Genomic DNA, 15866 nt, shown 5'->3' with positions numbered 1-15866 from the left:
TCCTACTGCTGCTGTAATAAATCAGTACAAACTTAATGGCTGAAAACAACACAAATGTTTCTCTTACAGTCGTGGAGGTCAAGAAGCTCAAAATCAGTCTCACTGAGCTAAGGTCAAGGTGTCTTAGGGCAGCTTTCCTTCTGGAGGTTCTAGAGGAGAATCTGTTTCCTTGCCTTTGCAGCTTCTAGAGGTCACCCACATTCCTTTGGCTCATGACCCCTTCCTTGAATCATGCCAATCTCTGTTGTCACATCTCCTGTCTGACTCTGGCTATTATAGAGTCCACCTCCCTATTATAGGGACCACTGTGATTACATCAGGCCCACCAGGATGATCTCTCCATCTCCAGATCCTTAATCACACCTGCAGAGTCCCTTTGCCACGTGAGGTACCATATTCATAGGCTTCAGGGATTGGGATGTGGACATCGTTCGGTAGGTGGGGAGAGTGAATATTATTCTTCTTACCCCAGAGGTCAAGAAGGCCTGTCTGAGCAAGTAATATTTAAGCTAAAGACTGAGCACAAGTCAGACATAAGAGAGAAGAAGAATCGGCTTTCTCAGTAGGGGAAGCAGCAAGGGCAAAGAGCTTGAGAGGGAGAGAGTGTATTACACCCCAGCCCTGGAGGGAACCCCAGTGTGGTGGAGCACAGGGGGCAGACAAGATGGGGTGCAGCAGACGGAGGGCCAGGCATGTGGGCCCTGTGGGCTGTGGTGATGACTTTGGAGTTTACCTCACGTGTTATTAGCAGCCATTGGAAAGCTGAATGGGTTCCTGATGTGATCTGATCTATGTCTGAAGGAGCACCTGCTACTCAGCTCCAGCTTATACTTGCCGTGTGGAAATTGCACAAGGCCCAGCTTGGGTGGCCAGGTCTTCTGACTTCTCAGGGAAAAACGGAAGTCGGGTTATTCTAAATGTCAAACTCCCAATTTTAAATTACTGACAACATATTGGAAAATTTAAAAGCACACAGGCAAGTAAGGTTTGGCCAGGAGCTGCCACGCCAGCATCTTTGAAGCACCCACTTGCTGCATGACCTGGAGTGAATGATGGAAACTTCTGGGCCTCAGGTTCCTGGTCTGTATGGCAGAGAGTGATCGTGGGTACTGCAGAGGGTTGTTGGGAGGATTCGGTCTGTTAATGAGAGAATCCAGAGAAAATACTTCACAGTGCCTAAAAGCATTCCATTTGCACATATCCATGTATATATGTTTTTTAATTTGAGGGGATTAGATGAAGGCTTGTAATAGATGACCTTTAAAATTGCTTTTGGCTCTGAGATTCTAAGATGATAAAAGATTCCTCATTAATCAGACCATATATTTAATAGAAGGAGACCTGAGTTGTCTTTCCGCTCTTGGATTTAATTTGCTTACCCAGTATGCATCACACAGAATGCATGTTTGGTAAGATGACAACAGGCTCCAAGACAACTATGTTGGATGGCCGAAAACATTGTGGTAAGGAACAAGGCTCCCTACTGCTGACTACGCACAACATCAAGGAGTTAGAGCCCTAGTTAGAACTAGATTGACACCTCTGGAGCTCCTGAAAATTCTGCACTGTAGTTCCTTCTACCCAGGGGAGTAAAATCTGGGGAGGAGATGGGTATATACAGTTCTTTGCCTCTAGGTAGGTGAGCCTGAAGATTAAAGACTTGCTCCAGAGGGCCTCCTCCCAGGGCCATGCTAGGTACTTCTCCACCCCAGGACCCTACTCAGAAAAACACAGAGTAGAGTCAGGGCAAGCCTGATCCCAGGCAAAGCTCCAGGGACACACAGTTGTCACCAGGATCTGCAGGATGTGGTGGGTTTGAATTTTATCAACAAGAGCGATGCTTGCAAATGACAATGACAAATAAGTTGCATGGCTTCTTGGAATGTCATCCAAGGACACTTAGCATTCATACACACTCACGTGCACACAGAACTTTGATTTCTTTATTAAGCTTCAAAAGCAGCTTGGAGCTAGGAAGATAAAAAGTCATCTCTGATCACCAACATCTCTCTCTAATTGAACATTCCCAACAGGAGACTGAGGTGACAGTGGTGGGCTGGGAGGTCCCCAGTTCTCTGGATTGCAACTTACAGTATATGGGTGGGGTTGGGGGGTGGGTAAAAGGCTCCAACTGTGCTACTTTCTGGGAATGTGTAAGGAACGGCCCAGCAGGGGCGCCTGGGTGGCTCAGTCTTTAAGCGTCTGCCTTCGGCTCAGGTCATGATCCCAGGGTTCTGGGATTGAGCCTCACATCGGGCTCCCTGCTCGGTGGGAAGCCTGCTTCTCCCTCTCCCCCTGCTCATGCTCTCTCTCTCTCTGTCAAATAAATACATAAGATCTTAAAAAAAAAAAAAGAATGGCCCAGCACTGTACAAACAGAAGGCATGGAGTCTGATGCTCCTCATGCCCTGGGCTTCTTTTGCCTCAGCCTGGTGCTCAAGGCTCTCTTATCGTTTCTCTGTTAGCCAGCCACCAGACTGACTCAGGCTAACATAGGCCCAAAGGGGGCCCTGGTGCAAGGCTGTGAGGCTCACAGAAGCAAAGGAAAGGCTGAGGCCTTGCACAGGGCCAGCAGAAGGAGCTCCAGGATCCAGCGCAGAGATGGACTCACTCCTCGGGGACTCCATCTGGTGAGTTGGTGCCATGGTCTTCAGTCTCTGTGTCTTTCTGCTCAGGATTTTAAATCCTGAAAGCTTCTGATGGTGTGGATTAGCTATCTCCAGATAGTGTGTGGTCCACCAGACTGCATGCTATGGGGAAGCAGATTTTCCCAAATAAATATTGATATACTGCTACCCACCCCAACCCCAAAGAAAGGAAGAAGGGCAGGCAGGTGGAAACCGTAGTTGTTTACCGCAAAAGCCCTGCATGAAGACCTGCATGAAGAAGTTCCAGCTGCCCCTGCTGGCCCAGCTCCCATGACTCCCAACACAAACTGTCCCTTCTGTTTCACTGTATTCTCCATTTCTTCCACTTTATGCCCTGCTCACTCTGGGATGCTCTTCCTGCCTGTTTCTTCTGCATGTTCCCATGCCCACGTCACGGGACGTGGGCCTCTTCCTGGTCTCTGCCTGTCATGCATCAGGGTTTGGATTGAATTATACATGGGTTAGGGAATAGGTTTCACTGGGGAAAGGGAAAACTCATGAACCTGGGGCTTCCACACCCCACAGAGGGAAGACTGCCAGCCTCACAGTGAAGGTCTGACTTCCAGCGGGGACCACCTTGCCCCTGCATTTCTCCTATTTATGAGGCAACAGTGAAAAAACAACCCTGGGAGAGGGACACACAGGCCACTCGGTGCCGTTAGTCCAAATTTAGGGTGCCCACCGCTTATAGCCGCCCCAAACTTGAACTTGTGGTCCATAGAAAGTTAGAGTCCTCCCGGGGTGCCTGGGTGGCTCAGTTAGTTAAGCAGCTGCCTTCAGCTCAGGTCATGATCTCAGGGTCCTGGGATTGAGCCCCATGTCAGGCTCCCTGCTTAGCAGGGAGCCTGCTTCTCCCTCTCCCTCTGCAGCTCCCCCTGCTTGTGCTCTCTCTCTCTCTCATAAATAAATAAATAAATAAATAAGTAAATAAATAAAATCTTTAAAGAAAAGAAAAAAGAAAGTAAGTCAGAGTCCTCCCTCCCAGATGAAGGAAGCCATCAGTCCTGTGGAAAGGTGAGTTTAGGTACAGTCCCTCTGACTGGGTGAACTGAGAGGGATCTTGGTTCTAGCTAGCTTCTTACCAGGCAGCCCACACACCCAACTCCAGTGCTGCTCCTTTTACAGTTCTTTCACTGATCCACACTCTTAAGCCCCAAGCCCCACAAACTAGATATCTATCATTGCTCTGAACTCTTTGATGGGGCTGCTTTGAGAATGTGTCCTCTTTTTCCTGTTTCTATCTTTACACATCTCTGCCCAGGTGGAGACCCTTGATTTCAGAGGCCCACTTTCCTGCCTCCTCTACTAGACCAGCCTGTCTTCCAGGGTATCTTCTCTATGTCTCATATCTTTGCATTCCTGTCACTATTTGGAAGCTTGGCCCAAATAGGCCCTTCATACAACAGAGGATTGACAAAAGAACAAATTGCAGATTCAGCTGCAAGATGGAAATCTACTTAGAGGTGAAATGAGGACAGATGATGAAAGTAGATCCCTAGAAACCCAAGGAGATTGCCTGGAAGCCACACTACCAGGAAGGAACTAATGGGAAGAAGCCTTTTGTGATATGGGAGTGGAGGTGGTAGAGATTGTGTTAAAAACATTGATTCCTTCAACAAATACTCTTGAGCATCTACTACACATCAGACCCCGAGCAAAGCCATGGGACTCACCAGTGAATAAAGCATTTAGGCCCCCCTGCCCGCACCCCCCCATAGAGGGAACTGAATATTCTTTAACTTCCTCTAAACCCTGGGAGTGAATTTCCTTTGCTTCACTAAATCCTTAATATTTCAAGATAAATTGGGCCTTCCAGATTTACTGGTGCATGACATTGAATCAGAGGGAAAACTGTACCAAAACATCCCTGTCTTTCTAAAGGATTAAAAAAAAAAAAAGAAAAGAAAAGAAATCCCCACATGTTCTCATGGTCACGTGGAAGTTGAGTCAAGATTGACCCTGCTCAAGCCCGTTATTATGCCACAGACACAACAGGGGATGGCATTGTTTTGACAAACTTAAAAGGCTTCAAAACCCAAATGGCTTAAGTGTATCATGCTGTCTCTGTGAGCTGTCACTCAGAAATTTCTCCAACTATTGATCGAGCAAGAGTGAGGACAGATCAATGGTGGAGTAGCAAGAGGTCTGGCTTTTAAGTTCATGCTTGTCTCACTCACTAGCTCTGGCCTTGGAAAGAGATAGGGGGGAGAAGGCATTGGTTTATTCTGAAAACCTTGACTTAATCACAAGAAATAAGCCTTAGAGACTGCAAAACCCAGGGCCTTCATTCTATAGGTATTATGGATGAGGAATCATATTAATAACTTCCCTAATCATGTCACAAGTTCTGTTCCCCATTCATCTCTACCTTATTCACCCATTGGGATTAAGGAGCCCCAAAGGAGGGGAAGCTCCTTTCCTACCAGGTCACTGACATACAGCGGGGAAAACTCAGGGTTACATATATGTCAGAACAACTCAGTCCGTTTAAGAATATTGGTTCCTGTTTGACAAATGCATGTCCAGGTCACAGCTGTTTGAATGAGACCAAGAACTACAGTTGATGTAAAAACCTAGACTTATTCCTCATGTCTCAGGCCCAGGACCTACTCCTCTGGAATAGCTTTCTCTGTCCCACTCAGCCAGAATTTGGCACTTCCCGCCTCCTATACCAACCCCTTGCATACTTCCGGAAAAGCCCCCCATGCCTACTTCTGAAGCAATCGTAGTTATTTGGAAGCACTGTGTATTGTGTGTTAGCCCATCTCTTTGAGAACAAAGAGACCATCTTATTCTTTTCTGTATCCTCAGCACCGAGGAAGCATTTAGCAAATACCTCCTGAGCTAAGGAACGAACACCAATGATTACAAGTACTGCATATTCAAGCAGAAGGAGATGGAAGTATCAGGGTTCAGGTGGGGGAGTTCTGAGAGCCAGAAGGAAAGAGGGCCCTAGAAAAGGTTACGTGAAAGTGGAGCAGACTAGAAGAGAGAGGGGTGGAAGGTAACGCTGCGGGAAGGAGTCACAAACTTAGAAGGAGCTCAGTGGCTCTGAGTACAATTCCAGGAAAACATTGATCAGCCCCTGCCATTCCCTGGAGCCTATTGCTGCGAGTGCATTCCTGTTATCGCTTCTCTCTGAAGTGCTAATTAGAAGATTAGCCATCGTTCAGAGCTCTTTAGCCACTCTTTATCTTCCACAGCCCCAATCTGAAGGGGAGGACTTCAGGGGAACTAATTTTCTGTACTGATGCCCAAAAGCCAGAATACTACAAGAGCTGGATGAAACCAGATTTGGCTCCTTGAGCTGGCTCACAGGGCTTTTCTTTGTTTTTCTGGTTGAAAAGAAAGGCTTCTGCATCTACTCTGATCATCCACAGAACTGGATTTCAACCACATCTGTCATGAAAAGAGAGCAACAGAGAGAGAAAGGTAGAAGATGAGAAAGGGAATTTGGGGGTCCACATCTCCCATTTACTGGAGTCTTACCTTGTGCCAGGCACTGCGCCCAGGGAATTACATGCCTGGTCTCACTAATCCTCACCTTGGAGATAGGTGTTTTCATCATTCCCATTCCCAGAAGAGAGAACTGGAGCTGAGAAGAAGTGCCCAAGATCAGATACCTGGTCCCCATCAGAGCCCATATTTTGAGACCAGGATGGTCTGACTCCAAAACCCACTCCTTTCACCGTGATGCTGCTGAACTACCACTAGGAGGCACAAAAGCACTAGGGGGTCCGCACCATGATGACGGGAAGTGATACACAGTAGCTAAATGGTTATTACTGAGAATCGATTTTGTGCCCAGCACTGTACTAAGTGGTTCACATACATTGTCCTATTGACAACCTCCCAACAACTCAGTGAGGTTGTCTTTGTGGTTTAGTTGTAGGTGAGAAATGTAGGGCCCAAAGATTCTCAACCAAAGGACTTATCCAAGGTTGCCTATTGCTGTATGTGGTAGCAGAGCTCAAAATGGAGACAAAGTCTATCTGACTCTAACAATGATGCTACAGCTCTGAGGATTTCTTCAGAGGCTGGAGTTCACTCTGATTCACAGAACCTTCCTGGAGGAAGGGATCTCTAGGGATCTTTTAGTTCACCCCTCTGCCTTTGGGTAGGTAAGTCATTTATTGTCTGCTTTTGACAATTGCAATGGGGTCAGGGACTTTTAAGGGGCTCCTTCAAGGTCACACAGCTTGGATGTGCAGGGATGTGTGTACATCATCTCAAGTCCCCCTAAGATGGGTGGGTGACAGAGTTGTCTGCTCCATCTCCCCAAGCTCCCTAGGACTTTCTCCATTTCGTTCTCCCACCGGGTGCCCAATGTTCTTTTGATGTTGCGGGGTCCTGGGCCCCTTAATACCTGGCCTTGGCTGCCTTTTTTGAATTCCTTTCTCTCACTAGAATTTGTCTCTCTGTGTCCCTCCTGACCCTGTCAGGTGGCTAAAGTCAATTTGATCAAACTCATCTGCACTAAAGCATTAATGGCTTACTATAGCAATCCTTCTGGGTAAGTGCTGCATTCTAAAATACCCCTGTAAATCCTGGGTGAATGCTGTACACCGCAGCACAGTGGCAGCAGGTGGAGAGATATTTTGGTTAGGAGTTCCCTCTGATTAGGCAAAGCCCTTGACCTACACGTGAAGGCAAGTTTCCCCAGCATTTACCAGTTCAGAGACATCTTTTCCAGGAGAGCTTCAGTTGCCTTAATCTGCAAAGTGGGGATGGGGATTTTCGCCTGGGAGGAGCGGGATTGAGTCTGCTGTTCTCTTAGAGCACTGAGATCAGTCTAATTCCAGAAAGCAAATCTGGGGAGGCACAGGCTGTCAGGCAGCCAATAAAATTAATGAGAAAATTGGAGTAAACACAATGTGCGTTTTGTCAACTGAGGTGGGGAGAAGGTGACTGGGTGCCAGTCTGCAGAGTCGGGCTCTCTGGGGTGTAATACTTGGTGCATGTGCCTATTTGGAGATGCTGTGTGTTCTGGGCTAATGAATTCAGAGGCACGGATGAGGGCTTAGAAAAGAATGCCTATACCTGGATAGCTTCTGGAGAACCTTTCATTTACTTGAATCACGTCTTAGATCTGCCCTCTGTGATCAAACTAATGAGGAGTAGCACACACAATAAAGCCCCTCGGTGTGGGATAAAAAAGCCATCATGCTCAATAGGAATGGCAAGAGAGGAAAAGCAGTAAGTGATTGAAGGGCTTCCGTGATTCACTGCCTGGCATAAGCTTTACAAAGCAGGGCTTCTTTTCTCTGCATCCGGGGATGCGGGCATCAGGAACGAGAGAAAGTCGCCCTGTGATTGAGTCCTTTGTCATGAGGAGCTCTTTTATAAAGGACGTATACAGGACTGCCATTTCCCGACAATCCACTTGCTTTAATTGAGCAAATATTTTTATTGCCGGTTCATCCCTTTGACGGAAAATTTGCTTGGCGGAAAACAAGTACAAGATGGGTGATGGGGAGCTAATCCAGGAGTCTGGTGCTCCAAAAGTGGGAGCTGAGCGTGAGGAACAAGTGTCGTTTCGGGTAAAAGTAGCACAGATTGTCCTAGCGACTGCAGGGGTTTTGGTGACCAGGAAGGTGGAGTAAAAGGGCATGAATTACCCTTAATCTTAATTATATAGAAGCTACAGCATAGTGCAAGACTGCATATGCAATGCCCGGAGTGGGGGCGAGCGATCTAAGTAAACTGGGCTGTGTGTAGGAAAGTCAACAGGACAAGCCTGGAGACAGTATTTACCCTCAGTGTCTGGGATTAATAGGGAGTGGCAGGGACTGTGGTGAACTGCAAAGCCATCAGGCTATCAGGGATCAACCTCTAGAGAGTTGTTCAAAGCACACAGTCTTTTCAATTAAAAAAAAAAAACTTGGATTAGAATTCCAGTTCCTTGGGGTACCTGGATGGCTCAGTTGGTTAAGCATCTGACTCGATTTTGGCTCAGGTCATAATCTCAGCGTTGTGAGATCAAGCCCCACCTTGGGCTCTTGGCTGGGTGGGAAGCCTGCTTGAGATTCTCTCCCTCTGCCCCTCTTCCACAAGCTTCCTCTCTCTCTCCCTCCCTCTCTAAAAAAAAAAAAAAAAGAATTCCAGTTCTCCCTTTTCTTGGTTTTGTGACCAAGGGGCAAATTATTTAACCTCATAAAGTGAAAATAGGTTAAAAAGCAGCATGAGAAAGAGAGAAAGATGATCCCTGCATCGGTCAGTTTATGCTAAGATTTGGTGTTACAATAAACATCCACTGTGATGGGTTCAATTGTGTTCCTCAGAATTCATAATGTTTAAGTCTTCACCCCAAAAATACCTCAGAATGAAACCTTATTTGGACTTAGGAACATTACATAGATAATTAGTTAAGCTGAGGGCATTAGGGGAGGCCCTAATCAAATATGACGGGTGTGCATATGAAAAGGGGGGAAGTTTGGACACAGACATGTACACCAGAAAGATGCCACGTGGAGAAGATGAGGGCAGAGACCGGGGTGATGCTCCTTCAAGCTGAGGAAGGCAAAGATTGCCAGTAAATCACCAGAATCTAGCAGAGAAGCATGGAACAGATTCTCCTCCACAGTCTTCAAGAAGGGACAAAGGCTTGCTAACATCCTGACATCTTGACCTTGGAATCTGCTGCCAGAACTGTGAGACAATACATTTCTGGGGTTAAGCCGCTGGTTTTGCATAGTTGGTTACAGCAGCCCTAGAGAGCTAATACATCCCCTGAATCCCGATGGCTTAAAACAACAAGTTATGTCTTGCGTAGGCTGCATGCCCATTTTGGATTTGCAGGGGGCTCTGCTATCATCACCTTTTAGGTACCCAGGCAGATGGAGTGGCCACCATCTCAACATGAAGCTTCAGGGCTCCACCTTAGCAGGGGAAGAGGGCATGGAGAATGGCAAGCCAGCTCTTAAAAACACTGCTCGCATTTCCAATCAAGTCATATGACCCTGCCTAATATTGAGGAGGAAGGGAGGTCTAATTGTACCGTGAACCTGGAAGGACAAGAGAACTAGATGATGGGCACAGTCATGTCTATCACAATTATTTAAGAAAATTTGCATAGAAAAGCAAAGTCCACAATAGCCAAACTATGGAAAAAGCCCAGATGTCCATTGACAGATGAATGGATAAAGAGGATGTGGTGTATACATACAATGCAATATGACTCAGCCATCAAAAAACGAAATCTTGCCATTTGCAATGACATGATGGAACTAGAGGGTATTATGCTAAGGAAAATAAGTCAGTCAGAGAAAGATAAATACCATCTGATCTCACTTATTTGGAATTTAAGAAACGAAACAGATGAACATAGGGGAAGGGAAGGAAAAATAAGATGAAAACAGAGAGAAAGGCAAATCATAAGAGACTCTTAACTCTAGAAAACAAACTGAGGGTTGCTGGAGGGGAGGTGGGTGGGGGGATGGGGTAACTGGGTGATGGGTTTAAGGAGGGCACTTGATGTAAGGAGCACTGGGTGTTAAATGCAAGTGATGAATCATTAAGTTCTACCTCTAAAACTAATAATCAGTATATGTTAATTAAATTGAATTTAGAGAAAATATTTAAAAAGCATTAAAAAAAAAAAAAGAAAATCCAGGGGCACCTGGGTGGCTCAGTCGTTAAGCGTCTGCCTTCGGCTCAGGTCGGGATCCCAGAGTCCTGGGATAGAACCCCGTGTCGGGCTCCCTGCTCCATGGGAAGCCTGCTTCTCCCTCTCCCACTCCCCCTGCTTGTGTTCCCTCTCTCGCTGTGTCTCTCTCTGTCAAATAAATAAATAAAATCTTAAAAAAAAAAAAAAAGAAAATCTGCATAGAAAAAGTAATTGGGTAGAAATTTCCTGAAAAGCATTGGCTAATATTAGAATTACTATGCTTTTCTAAATTTGCTAAAAATTTCCACAAAAGACATATATTACTTTAATAGGCAAGGGAAAAAAACCTTTCACTTTTTAAAATAAAATAAAATAGATCACTTATCTAAGGTTAATAAGTGGATGGGCCAGTTAATAAATGGATGAACCAGAAGAAACTCAACTCCAAATGTCTTACTTTTTTTCTTTCTATTGAGGGAATGGGATGCCATTATGTGTAGTGAAATTCCCTTACCCCAGAGGCTTTATATATAAGATGGACATTAATACCACCGGGCTGAGTTTATTATCTCCTAGGCACCTGTTGATAGACTAGATAGCTTTGAAGAGTGGTAATCTTTGAAGAGTGGCACTCCCATTTACCATGTTTATATCTGTAAGACAAACTTCCATAAGGGTAGACTGATTCGGGAGATGATAGGAGGGGATGTTTACTCAAGGCAAGAGAGCCTGCAGACGTGGAAGAAAAGAAGGCAAATGTTGGATGAGAGATGGTGTCTCCCCACGAGGAGCCCCAGAAATGACACTGTATTTGCACGTGACTTTTTAAGGGAGTGCTCTGAAAAGAATCTGGTGAGGGGTCGGGTAGCAGAATGGGAGGGGAAGGGACCAAACAAAGGTGCGATTTCAGGCTCCATCCCGGCCTCATCCGCGGGGAGCTCTGGAGTGTAGACTACACCTTACAGATGGCCCTGACCCGAGGCAACAGAGCTGGGTTTTCATACTCCTGCCCTAGTCAGTCATTGGCTCTCAGGCACTTCCGGAGCTCTGAACGCCAGCCGCTCACCTTCCGACTCTGGAGACAGTCACAGGTGTGAGCCCCAGGAAGCCAGCCCAGGGAGCACAGAAATGGTGAAGGGCTGTGAGGGGCTCTGTGGGGAGCACTGACAATGCACCTCCCACGACGGAGGACAAGCTCTCTGAAGATGGAGGTTCCATCCGTCAGACAGCCTGGGCTTCACAGGCTGCAGACAGACAACGTGGCTCTTGACCTGCCCCCTGCTGGCACTGGTGGGAGGCACCCAGGCGGTCTTTGAGGATGCCCCCATCAGCTGTCACTGGGAAGGACTGGCGGGTGGTTGCAAATCTCCATGCATGCCTGGGGGACATAAGCATCGTATTGACCATGTAGGATACAGAGTGAGGAATGGAATCAACGGTGTTGTTGAGTGGGATCGGCGCCCTTATAAAGATTGACAGGAGGGGACGTTCGTTCCTCTTGACTTCTCTTGCTGTCATCTCTCCGGAATCCAGCCCGCCTGCTTCTCTCTTTCTCTCTCCCTGTCCCCTGCTAAGTGCTAGAAGGCAAAAAGGCAGAGTTTTCCTGAGGCCTGCATGAGAGGAAGCACAGGAATAAGACTGGCAGAGTGAGACCGGGGTTCAGATCCTGCCTCTGTCACTTACTAGCTGAGTCAACGAACCTCCCTGAAGCTCAGCTTCCTGACATATAAAATAGGAAACAACACCTATACTGATTGGGACCGCATTGAAGCTGGAGGGGACTGCAATCTTTTTGAGTCTTAATTTCTTCATCCATACACTAAATTATCACACAATTAGTGATACACGATGCTGATGCTGATAACTCCCGCCTCTCAGGATTGATGTGGGGGTTAAAGAACTAAAGACAGCAGATTTTTAGCACAGTGGACTTTAATAGGGCCCATCCTGGCTGCCCTGCACCCTTCAAGTCTTAGAGTTAAGAAGAATGGTCTTTCCACTCATGCCACTACCAGTCAGGTGATTTGTCATTCAGGCTTGGAGCCCATTTGAAGTGCTATGTCGTGTGCTTTCTGATAAAAATCCTTCTCTTTTCCTTCCAGCCCTTGAGAGCTTATGATCACAGATGTCTCTGGGTAAACAGACACAGGGCCCTCTGGAGGGAGAGACACCCCATCAGGCCAGCCTGCAGGGCCCCTGCGGGGAATAACGACGGACGAGGAAATGTCACGGAGCTTCTCTTTCTCCTGGTAAATGCCCTGGACCAAACTGGATCTGTTCAATTTCTGGCCCAGAAGCACAAATTGAAAGCTGCGCCTCATGCACTTGTCTCCTCACCTTTTCCTGCAGGAATCCAGATGGGGATTAATAGGCTCACTGTAAGAGCGAAAAACGCAGGATTGCCATCGAGGCCTTCGTGTTTACAGGCTTTGAAAGGATGGGTCTAATTTAAGTCTAATTTAATCTTGGCTCTGTGAAAGTACGGTAAATTCCAAGCCAGGAAGAATAAACTGGGATGCCATAGAATGTTAGAGATCATTTAATTCACCTCTCTGACTCAGTAGATAAGGAACCCAAGGCCCCGGGGTGGAGGGGAGGGGACCCCCCCCGATGTGTCCATAGCCCCCTATCAAGCTGCTGCTGGCTGGGGCCCGGGCCAGGCTGCCTGGGTCCTGGGCCAGTGCTCGGGGCTCTGTCATTCATTTCTGTGCCATTGTCATGATTTTTGTCATATTTACACACCATCTGCACCTTTATTAACATGGTTTCTTTAATAACTGAATTGACTCTATTTTTTATCCCTAAACAAATTTATTTTGAAGGGAAACTGCTGTAAAGGGAGAGCGAGGATCATTGGCCACAGATGAAAGGCACCCATTAAAATAGACACCCCGAAACGAAGCGATACAGTTACATTTTAGCAAAAGGTATGTGAAGAGACCAGCCACTCTCTCTGTTCAACGGGAGATTCACAATGTTAAGGAGAATTTAAAAGGGAATAGCTTTCGTACCATAGCAGAGGATGTTTTTAAATGTGCTTGTGGACCACGTAACATTGTCTCTCCTATCATGAGTGGCTCAGGTGATCAGGAAAGAAAAATAGGTGTGCAAGTTTCTAGGGAGGCCTGATACTTTACACTAGTTGGGTTCGAATCCCACCTGTGCCATTTCCTGGCTACGCAGCCTCGAGCAAGTTACTTAACCTCCTTCTGCCTCGGTTTGCTCACTCATCAAACAGGAATAACAGTGTGTGTGGACCGTGGGATTGTTGCAAGCATTAAATTAGATCGTCCGAACGAGGTCCGTAGAACGAACGGTCCTTGGCACAGAGCAAGAGCCCAATAGCAGCATGGAATTGTTGAAATTATCACCATTAAAACTGAGATGGTATTTACTCTATAGCAGGATCGCAAACTTCATTTGAAGGATCACAAAGAAAATATTTTAGCCTTTGCGGTCTCTGCAGCCTCTGTTGCAACTACACAGCTCTGCCCTACCTCGGAGACAGTGACCATGGGCAGCACACACAAACGAGCACAGCTATACTCCAGTAAAACTCGGCACAAAAATAGGCAGCAGGCCCGATTTGGCTGGCAGGCTCTAGTTTGTGCCCGAGGCTTACAGGTCGGGAGAGCACAAACAGGCCAAATGCTTTGTGGACTATTTTGAATAAAACACATACCACATGTGGTAGCCTCATATCTCACACCTTAGCCCGAAGCCCAAACTGTGGAAGTCACTCTTACACACCTCCAATTTAACTTCTCTTCTTACTGCCTACCACCGTCTTGACCGTCCCCCAAATGGCCATGGGACTGCACAGCTCCTGAACTTGAGGTGCAGTCAAAGTTAAAATCGTGGGCTTGGGAGTCAGAATGACTTGGGCTTGTCAATCACCCTGCAAAGCGGTCATTTTCTTTCTACACTTGAGGACATTGCCGCTCAGTGGGGTGGAGTAATTTGCCCAGTGTCACCCAGCCAACCAATGGACATCAATTCCATAAACCTGAAATGTGGTTCTCATCCAGAAACCCCAGGACAAGCTGTGGGTCATCCTGCCATTTTCTTTTCCTATTTCTAATCTCCCTGATAAAGGAGAGGAAGGCTTGAGAAGGATTGATATTGAGTTGGAAATGAGGCTGATGGCTTGGGGCACTTGGGACCCAAGGAGGAAGGAGAGTCTAGCCCTCAGAGACCGCAAGAGAAGGTGGGAAGTTCATGGGGCTGACCTACACTGTCTTTCACTGGTGAACCCTCGCGCTGTACCTGGGCAGGTCTTCCCACCTCTTTGTGCCTCACTGGCCCGCAGCATAATAAGAAGTGGCGTTTATTGAGTTCATACACAGGGCACAGTGCTTTCCAATATCTTTATCTCATTTTCTCCTTACAACAACCCTGAGATTTTTATCCCTGTGGCACTGATGAGTTATGTGAGGCTCAAAAAGCTCATTTGAATCGCCCAGGGTCACAGAGCTAGAAGTAGTGCTGCTGGGATTTGAGTGCTAGTCTGTCTGGTTACAAGTTTTTTTCAGGGCAAAATACTCCTTAAAGGGGTCCACAAATGAGGAGGATGCACATGGATGTCCTATAATCCTAGAAACAGAGCTAACGCATGTTGCACTCTCTATGTGCCTGGCACCTGTGCAAGACCAGTCCTTCCAAAGAATCCTATGCACTGGGGGCTAACGGTATCCTCTTTCAGCACATTTGGAAACTGATGCCCTAGACTTTAAGTAACTTGTCTAAAGTCAGTCAGCTACTAAGAAACAGGCTGTGGTTTGAATACAGGTCAAATTCACTCCCAAACCCATGCTCTTGATGGGGTTTATTGTTCAGCCCAGAAGACTTTTTCTTTCTTTCTTTCTTTCTTTCTTTCTTTCTTTCTTTCTTTCTTTCTTTCTTTCTTTCTTTCTTTCTTTCTTTCTTTCTTTCTTTCTTTCTTTCTTTCTTTCTTTCTTTCTTTTTCTTCTTTCTTCTTTCTTTCTTTCTTTCTTTCTTCCTTCTTTCTTTCTTTCTTTTTTTTTTAAGTAGGCTCTACAACCAGCGTGGAGCCCAACACGGGGGGTTTGAATTCACAACCCTGAGATCAAGCTCAGAGCTGAGATCAAGAGTCGGATGCTTCACGGACTGAGCCACCCAGATGCTGCTGGCCCAGAACACTTTTGAGGATGAAAGTCACTGTTAATGCCAGGACAGGGGCAGACACAGGGATGTGTGGTGATCCCAGCTCTTGGCGCCTGGGTGCTCCCCATCCCCCGGGACCCCTGAATCACCATGACATGAAGAATCTACTGCAGCCGGTACCACCATTTGTATTAACAATTAACACTTCTATTGATCCCAGGAAGCATTTTAGGAAAGGGGCAAAGTCCTGTGGAAGTGAAGCATTTGGGATGGGGTACTTGAGATTTTTCGGAAGGGGTGAGTTTTTTTTTTTTTTTTTTTTTTTTTTTTTTTTTTTTTTTAAAGATTTTATTTATTTATTTGAGAGAGAGAGAGAGCACAAGAGGGCGGAGCAGGAGAGGGAGAAGCAGACTCCCTGCTGAGCAGGGAGCCCGATGCGGGACTCGATCCCGGGACTCCAGGATCATGACCTGAGCCGAAGGCAGTCG

General features: G+C 46.6%; 1 long non-coding RNA gene across 20 annotated transcripts in view; it reads left to right on the top strand.

Moving 5' to 3' along the window:
- LOC144381083 (uncharacterized) overlaps positions 1–15866 on the top strand; it is a 912868-nt gene that overhangs the window by 454889 nt on the left and 442113 nt on the right. Inside the window, exon 3 of one of the 20 annotated variants that reach the window (XR_013445584.1) lies at positions 15681–15705. The exons of 18 other annotated variants lie outside the window; for them this stretch is intronic. This is a non-coding gene — a long non-coding RNA (uncharacterized LOC144381083). Of the gene's footprint in view, positions 1–15680; positions 15706–15866 lie in introns of those variants that run through there. One more of the 20 variants, XR_013445580.1, reaches the window with a different exon arrangement.

The sequence above is a fragment of the Halichoerus grypus genome, chromosome 2, assembly GCF_964656455.1.
Source record: "Halichoerus grypus chromosome 2, mHalGry1.hap1.1, whole genome shotgun sequence".
NCBI lineage: Eukaryota > Metazoa > Chordata > Mammalia > Carnivora > Phocidae > Halichoerus > Halichoerus grypus.
Note: the sequence above shows the minus strand (reverse complement) of the source record. Positions and strands in the feature narration are given on the sequence as shown.